General features: G+C 35.4%; 1 protein-coding gene and 1 long non-coding RNA gene across 2 annotated transcripts in view; both read right to left on the bottom strand.

The window, feature by feature from the left end:
- Positions 1 to 460: 460 nt before the first annotated feature.
- LOC306861931 (uncharacterized protein) overlaps positions 461 to 9,161 on the bottom strand; it is a 1,169,885-nt gene continuing 1,161,184 nt past the window's right edge. The window contains exons 3-5 of the mRNA XM_079404431.1: positions 1,129 to 1,361; positions 846 to 1,065; positions 461 to 802 (exon numbers count right to left, since the gene is read on the bottom strand). The gene's annotated coding sequence lies outside the window, so the exon portion shown is untranslated. The remainder of the gene's footprint in view (positions 803 to 845; positions 1,066 to 1,128; positions 1,362 to 9,161) is intronic.
- LOC306862629 lies at positions 3,357 to 5,811 on the bottom strand. The gene is made up of 4 exons (XR_013783590.1): positions 5,622 to 5,811; positions 5,248 to 5,455; positions 5,098 to 5,162; positions 3,357 to 4,754 (listed from the first exon to the last, which is right to left on the bottom strand). It is a non-coding gene; the product is annotated as an uncharacterized lncRNA (long non-coding RNA).

Raw genomic sequence — 9,161 nt, 5'->3', positions numbered from 1 at the left:
TTAGAAGCCATGACTGAGTGAAATGTATTTAAGTAATGCAGATTTAGCTTAAAATTATTCACCAAACTCTAGCTGGCTATGTTAAATGTACTTATAATTTTACTCAACTTAGTTAAGTAGATTTTACTTAATTCAATACTTACATTTAACTTAAAATGTATGTGTGCAAAAACTTGTAAAATATTGTCCCCCTTCGTACAGATCACGTTCATTTAGGCCCTGGCCCGAGACGCTCAGGTCCTAGCCCGGCCCGTGTCCGAGAGCTGGACAGAATTACCAGCCCGAGTCCGTCCCGAGCCCGTCTTTTCCCCCTTCTCCCAAATCAGATTATACTGTTTCAGCTATTACAATAGTTCAGTTTTGTATGTAATGGCAAAGTGATTATATTTCGTTTAGTTTTTTAAGTTAATTTAGAAAAACGTTTGGAGCATTTTTTGTTCATTAAATAAGTTTTTTCTTTCAGCGGCAGACCAGCGGGCTGATCATAGACATGTTTGATCAATCTAGCCTTCTCAAATCATCATGACTTGCCTAAATTAACATCTAAAGATATACTAAAACAGTTCACACATAAAACAATGTTTAAACGTTAAACCTAGATAAATGTGCGCTGCATCAGTAGTTTGTGTGGAGAGTGGAAGCTAAAGCGCAGGACATGGAGGCGCCGGTGCAATCAATTGCAATTTTTTTTCAATGGAAACAACTTGCGCTGTAATTTTTGCCCATAAAAGTAAGAATAATACATCATTCGTAACTGTAAAGGGTCTACTTTTATTTGTGTGCACTCACAATATCAACAAAACTTTTTATAAAATATATAAATTATTTTATAAAATAAAGAAAACAATGATGCGCTTTCTGTCATCCCGTCTTGAACAGGAGTGCTTCACAAAAATGAACCGAAAGTCATGCTATCACAGACATGATAAATATATCTATAGAAAGCTTTATATTACTCCTTAACGAAATAAATCAAATCAAAAACAAAAACTCTTTCATTAATCCGTGAGGATGCACTTCTCTCTAAAGGCGCGTCTAATGAGGAGACGGCGTCAGGATCATCATCTTCATCTTTGCGACACTGACATAGAAAACACTAGTTTATTAGTAAATAATTCAAATGTCTACTTACTATTTCCCCCAGATACATCCATGATAATTACTTTTGCTGGGGCTTTGCAGCAAGCTTCAGTCTATTGCGTGCATTTGAACGCAGAACTCTGTAAAAAATTATTTCATCTGAAATATTCGTCGAGCCGCTCTTGACAGTTGAGACACGGTCTCGTGTTGTTTCCACCAGCGCAGCAATTTTTTTCACTAATCTAATCACTAATTGATGGATGTCTAAAATAAGGAGAAACCTAAAACAGGCCCGAGGCCCAGCCCGCGACTATAACCTGAAAATTGGCCCGAAGCCCAGCCCTAGAGGCATAAAAAAGTCGGGGCCCGTCGGGGCCGGGCTGAAACGCAGGGCTCTAGCATTCCCCTCGGTAGAAATCACGTTTCCCCCACGGCTAATCGTCAGGCCCTTAGAATCGTCCTAACCCTCCCTCTTTACGGCGCCCCTGAGTATTAACGTGTAGATTTCAGTTTCTGTACAGTCTAATCTTTAATTGTTATACCATTTGGATTTCATAAGAAATTCTTTTAACCCAAAAAGCAAACTAAGCTCCCTTCCAACTGGTTTTCTTTAAAATACAAATCTTGCATAATCCCAGGCTATCTGTTATCAGAAGCACATTTAAAACTGGAATATAATTTAATTTCATTCACATGTATTTCATAAACACATAATCCTTTCTGGACCACAATCCGCCATCAAAATTATACGTTTAATTATTCTAGCCGCTGTGAGAAAAGGCTATAAATGATCTGTCACCTGCAGGATCCTCACATGTGATAGTTACAGACTGCAGCTTTAAGTTAAAAACTGTATACTGTGATTGTACGATTATTTGCAAGTTTGTTTTGTTGGCACTCTTCTTTAAAGCCAGTTCAGTCAAGACAACTCTCAGAAAGGTTTAGCATGGTGATGGATATGACAATGTTAATGTATTTGGTTTTGGCGGAATAGATCTGCTACACTGCTGCTGTTAGTTATTGCTGTAGTTGTAGATTATAGTGCAGGAACTTGCCACTTCCAATGCATATGGCAATACAGTGCCATGAGTATTAAAGACATACTGCTGCTGCATAAATAGCATGTAAAATAGCAGATCTATACAGGTGGAGCTGGTGAAGATGGAGGGCTTCAGAGATACTCTGAAAGCACGCCGCAGGATCTCAAGTGATACTATTAGCCAGCCATATAAATGCAAGGCATTAAGCTCATTGGCTGCATGTCCAGCATGAAACAATCAGCATGTGCCAAGTCATTCAACTCTTTGAATATCATCAGTTACGTTAACAACCCCTCAGCTTGTGCCATCTAGAGTTTCATGGCTGAACTATTTATTTTCCTCATTAAAGTGTATGCACAAAAGAGAAACTGATTATGTAATGGAATAGGATCCAGATTCAGACATGCCATATTTTTGAGTGTCAGTGATGCAGCCTCAGATCTAATCTCTGATTTTTCTTCACTCAACCTGAAACTAAAGACCTTTGAGTTTGAAAATGTAGTTGCACCATCTAGTGAACAAAGATGGAAACAACTGCTAAACTTTAATGTAGTAAAATAATTCTATAATACATGTATTTATTTTATTTATAATTCCCTAATTCTGTTTGAATGCATTCGCTTACTGGATCCTTAGACTTATTTTTGAATCAAGATGCATTCAATTGACAAGTAAAATGATTTAAAATATTAAGTATGTTTTTAAAAAAATCAATAAATAAAAAGATCAACCTTCTAAACCAAGCTAAAATATCTGCCAGTGGGATAAGAAAAATAATCTTAATTCAAAGGCTAAGCAAGATTATTTTTCTTGCCCCATTAGCAGATATTTTTGCTTGTTTTAAGCAAAAATTAACAAACGTTTGATATTTTTTTATTTGTTTTTGATATTTTTAGTGTTAAGTATTCAATAATTCAACCTTTGGCTTAAAATGATGTTCACCCAAAAATGAAAGTTCTGTCATTTACTACTTATATATATATTTTATTCCATAGCAGTCACTGGCTACCATCAACTGTTTTGTGTTCAACAGAAGAAAGAAACTCACATTGGTTTGGAACATCATGAGGAAGAGTAAATGATGATATAACTCTAATTTTTGGGTGAACATCTCTTCAGACTGGAGTGTGCATGTACAATAGTAACTTGGTTTCAGGTTGATGCTAAAATATACAAGATAGTCCTTTGTGCAAATGTGCATCAGAAATAATATAATTCAATATAATTAACACTTTTCAGAATCAGAATGAGCTTTATTGCTAGGTATGTTTACACATACGAGGAATTTGTTTTAGTGACAGAAGCTCTACAGTGCAACAGAATGACAGAACAGGACACAGATAATAAAAAGAATAAAAAGAATAATATACAAAATAGACAATGTACAAAATATCAAAAAACAATATATAATATAGACAATTATGTATGTACAGTTATGATATGTGCAAATTTGAAATGTAAATAAGTATGTGTGTTAAATAAATAATGTGTGTTCCACGTTTATTGTTGAGTGTTCATGAGATGATTGCCTGAGGGAAGAAACTGTTCCTGTGTCTGGTCGTTCTGGTGCTCAGAGCTCTGTAGCGTCGACCAGACGGTAACAGTTCAAAGAGGGAGTGTGCTGGATGTGAGGGGTCCAGAGTGATTTTACCAGCCCTTTTGCTCACTCTGGATAAGTACAGTTCTTGGAGAGTGGGGAGGGTTGTACCAATGATTCGCTCAGCAGTCCGGACTACCCTCCGTAGTCTTCTGAGGTCAGATTTGGTAGCTGAGCTGAACCAGACAGTTATTGAGGTGCAGAGGATGGATTCGATGATGGCAGAGTAGAACTGTTTCAGTAAGTCCTGTGGCAGGTTGAACTTCCTCAGCTGGCGAAGGAAGTACAACCTCTGCTGGGCCTGGATTTCTTTAATGTGCATTAGTATGTACGATGCATTGAGTTCAGTGTAAAATGCATTTGGTCAAGCCATTCAAATGACATTGTTGTGCATCTGACAAACTCCTTGCAATTATTTAACCTGTGTTATGGTCTGTCTTTTAAGTAGACTAAAATAATGAATCGGTCTAAAATAGACTATAATGAATCGGTCTAGGCCTAGATAATAGGCCTATTCTTGTTCAGTTAAAAAAAAGTGCTGTTCTGTTATTCATGACTGTTAATCATGACTATTTATGTTGCGTCAACTTGTGATGTTAACATAATATTTTAATTTAATATTTTAACTTTCATTTTAACTTACCTGTCGAGAAGAATCTCTGCAAGTAGTTTGAAAACCAAGCATTCCATCAAATTCCTCGTTCTTGTTTAAAACACTGCCAGTGTTTAAACTTAAAGTATAAATGTAAAGTATATATAGTTTTAACTTATAAAACAATATGCTAGCAGGATGTGTAGACTTTCAACCAGTGTAAAAAAAATAAAATAAAAAAAAATTTCTAGAACATTTCTAGCTTCAGGTGCTCACAAGAAAGTTTTTGAGTTTTTAGTTGTTTCCTGAATACTGTTAGGGATTCAGCTGTCCAGATCACTCCACCGGTGAGGAACAGGGAATGTGAAGGTTCTGGAAAGTGATTTTGTGCCTCTCTGTGATGATCCAGAAGAGATCAGCATGTCTGCTCACTGACTGCAGGCTTCTAGAGAGGACATAGAGAGTATATTTACTAATATAATTATTGTTATTGTTGTCATCCTTTGTGTGAATGGCTCTAAACTCTGCCTTTTGACTATAAACATATTATTTGTTAATTTTGGATGATTATATCTCTATATTACGAATAATAATAATAATAATAATAAAAAAAATGAAACATTAAACTACTTATTCAGTTACTGAAAAGATTGAAGAATATTCAGCTGGTTAGATAAAGGAACTGCAGCTTTCTAAAGAAAAACCATGCAATGCACACGACTCTCAGTATAATCACAGATTTCGGTATCATATCTACATTTGGAATCTGCATATGATCAGTATCTCACCTCATCGGTGAGTGTCTCTGAATCATCAGAATGAATCACTGCTGGTCTGTCTGAATCACGATAAACTAGACAATTACATCACAAACACAGGCTTAGTTGGTAAAACTGATAAAGCAACTGTGTTTTGTCTTAAACATCATACATACTCACAGTTTGGTTTGCCGCTATTAATGCTGGCCCGTCTGATTAATCTCAGGGTCTTTTTCTTTCTTGATTTATTAGATTGTCCCTTGTCATTTTTGCTTGCCATTTTTCACTTTTGCTCTTGTCCTGATGATTAATTCTCCTGTAGTTTGTGATGCTCCACAGATCTTCTGACATGCATTAATTTATCTTACATTCAGTGTTTGCATTATACCTTTGGAAAAAAATATGGTAATATAATTTAGTGTAAGATTTATTTTTATATTTTTTTTCATGAATGTTGTACAAAATAGATTTCAGTATCATCATAATATAAAGATAAATGTGAGATTTAAATTGACAAAACTCTTAACAATTAAAGATAAAAGTGTTTTAATCACCTTGTGATGAGCTGAAATGGGTCAGTATCCACTGCAGCTTTGAGATCTGCTGCTGTTGAGATTAAGAGCTATTTTGTTATTTGTATCCCACCGTGCTCCCTGTCTGTGTAATTCATAAACGCGAATTTATTATGCACAGTAATCAGACGACTGACTTTAAAATCCTCTGTGAAGATAACAGGCTTGTACTAATCTGAAGGTTAGCACTGGTAATGCAGAGCTCTTGAAGCTCCGCCCTCTTCTCCGGGAGCAACAGCTCATTTACATTTAAAGCAACACACTCAATATCAGAGCGTTTTAGCTCACGTTTTAGCTAAAAGGGGCAATTTTAGCAAGCTGTAAAACATTATCTGTTGGGTATTTTGAACTAAAACTTCACATACACACTCTGGGAATATCAGAGACTTATTTTACATCTTGTAAAAATAAGCATAATAGGTCCCCTTTAAGAAAATGAAGGAAAAAATTCACCATTCAAATTCTGTGATTATTTACACCATCTCTTTTCATATTCAAAGTGAAAGATATTCCCTTTTCTGGGTACTTTTTAAAAAAATTTGTGCCTACAGATGTCAAGAGCTTTGATCACATCAGAACAGCCTTTTCAGTAACAGGTGAAAAAAAATGATGTTAAGATTTTTTTATGTATTTATAAATAGTGAGCAGTGTATACTGTGCAGTTCTCAGTAAACAAGCTTGTGTTTTATTTCTGAACAGCATCAGTTCAGGTCTTGAATCAATAATGTCAGTTCTGGGATCTTCCAAACAGGAATGCTGCTCTCTCTCATGTAGATAATGACCACAGACTGAAAGAGATCTGGGAGACAAACAAGTCACAAGTCAGAACATGAAATGGGTTTGCAAGGTGTTTTACTTTCAGACTCAGTCATCAAAACATGAAATCATACCAGTCCTTATGCTTTTATTTTTATATTTTTTTCCAACACATTCTCTAATGAAACAAAAATGTTGGAAATATTTTAGTAGCTTTTAAATAAAATATAGTATTTTACATCTTTGCTGTTTTGTGTTTCACAAGAGGATAATCTGAAATCATGGGTGAGTCCATGACAAGTTTGACAAATACATAATGGTCACATTGTACATAACTATACATGGTACGACATGCAGAGAAATACTTTTTTCCTTTACAAAAAAGGTTATAAAGCAAAATAAAATGATACAAATTAGAATGTACAGATTGACAAATTTACAATATGTACAAATTACTACTGTTACACTTATATTTTGAAATATATCAAAATTCTAAAAAGAAAAACACAAACACAGAGTAAAAGATAGAAGATGAACAGCAACAATGGAACAACAGAAATAGAGGGATTAAACATTAAACAAAAAGTGCAGCTGTAGATGTGAAGATGAATGCGGCTTTTGGCATTTCCTCTTTTTGATTTCAGGCTTTTTGCATTTTGAGGGTTTCTTGGTTTCAACAACAGGTGTCTCCCCAGATGTTAACAATGACTGCTGTTTACAACTGATTAAAAGGAGGCAGATTTAAATTCTAATCAAGAGTAATGAGGAAAAGGCTACAAACACTCTACACATTTATAGAGTTAGTCACAAGTTAATTATGTTGTGAAATCAGATTGTTGAAGAAAAGTATATTTAGAACAGATGAAGACACGAGTCATGAAATGAATCATGAGGGTGGGGGATTAAATGCATGAGCCATCATGTGATAAGCATGTTTAGGCACCACGCATGGTCACTCTGCAGAACTCAGGGGAAATGTGATAGCCCATGGGGCAAAGATGACAGATGATGAATATGATCTGATCTAGTAAAAAATATACAAGATAATAAAAATAAAAGACAATTGTGATTTTAGATTTTTAGAAAAAAAATAAAATAAATTCATTTGGGATTTTGACAATGAGCACACAAAAATGCAAATACATAGACCAACATAATGGGCAAACAGAAAAAGGCAGCCTCAGACATGAAGAAAAACACAGAGCTGAAAACACAGCTTGTCTTGTTTAAAATAAACATTAAAAACTGTGCTAAAATTATTATTTTCAAATTGTAAATAAAACAAACAATTTTACAAGTAGTTCATTTTAGAAGAAAACAATGTTTCAGTGTTTCTACCAACTCAAAATTCAGTGAATTATTCTGAGTGAATTTTTTTTTTATTTTGGCACAAGTTTTTTTCTTTTAGTTGCTGTAGTGTTGTGTGCAGCAATCCACATCTTGTTATTCAAATAAAATCTATTTGTAGCGGACCCCGTCCGAATGATGGCCAGCACTTTACTGATGTTTCTTTTAAGTTTTATTAGCGTTCCTTTTTTACTCCAGAAATCACAGTAAGTGCTGAATGAAGCGATATAAAAATGTGCATTAACATTACTAGACATGTTCAGCGATTTTCACAAAACACTTGCTTTTAACTAACAGTATACAAATGCACAAACCGTATGCCTTTTCGGGGGGTGCTGAATAAACTTATATAAACAGTCCTTTCGTGCACGAGTTCTGTTATATGGAGGACCAAACCTGCAAAAACAATAAATAAATAAATACACAAATAAATAAATACATAAATAAATCCACAAAATAATAGATAAATAAATAAATAAATACATAAATAAATATATAAATCCACATTCCTGTATAAATAAATATATAAATAATTAAATAAATTAAACGAATGTTGGGGGAAATAAGTCCCCCCCCCCCAATCAAATGTTTATTCATTTTTGAATGTAGCTCCGTATTTATATTTCCTCAGCTCAACATGCTAATGAGAGGGTGTCTATCAAGCATCAGAGAAGGCGGTCTTTATGCCACCATTGGTTGATTGTTATAAAAGTTCTGCGTTCGATTGTTTGCCTGAGCAATGCCCGTTAACGTAAAGGCAACTGACAAGCATTGATTCAGCATTGTGTTTTAGAGAGATGGTTGAAGTCATCATGCTAACAGTTGCCAGAGACTTGCGAAGGCTAGCTGACACCGTTCAAATTAGTAGTACGCTATCTGCTGATTATATTCTCTTCAGAGTAGATTCCTCTATACACTCGTTAGGTCAGTTAGCAGCTACATTTGATGTGGCTGTAGATCCTTTTGTCCTCGAAAAGCTGGAACAGGTTACTCTCATTTTAAGACATACGGGTGTCAACAGAAATGTAACTGGACGTCCTTTACTCCCTATTCCAGCAAGTGCAATTGAGTCTTATTTATTATCAGGCTTAAGCAGGGTGCGAACTACGGGGGAACTGACTCGCCATCTCCTCATTAGATGCAAGTACATTTTGTGCAGTCGTGGCCTAATGGTTAGTAAGCCGACTGTTAACTCGTTTCCAGTACTGGTGTGCAGCAGGAAATGACAGAGGTGCCCTTGAGCAAGACACCTAACCCCCAATCGCTCCCCGGGCGCCACAGTATAATGGCTGCCCAGTGCCCACTTGTGTGAGTGAGTGAGTGAGTGAGTGAGTTTTTGTGACAAATCAGGACATAGATTTGTATAATAACAAGGGTATGACACGTGTTATAAGGAGAAGGTGACTTTTCAGGAAATTA

Source organism: Barbus barbus (assembly GCF_936440315.1).
Source record: "Barbus barbus genome assembly, chromosome: 43".
Classification (NCBI taxonomy): domain Eukaryota; kingdom Metazoa; phylum Chordata; class Actinopteri; order Cypriniformes; family Cyprinidae; genus Barbus; species Barbus barbus.
Note: the sequence above shows the minus strand (reverse complement) of the source record. Positions and strands in the feature narration are given on the sequence as shown.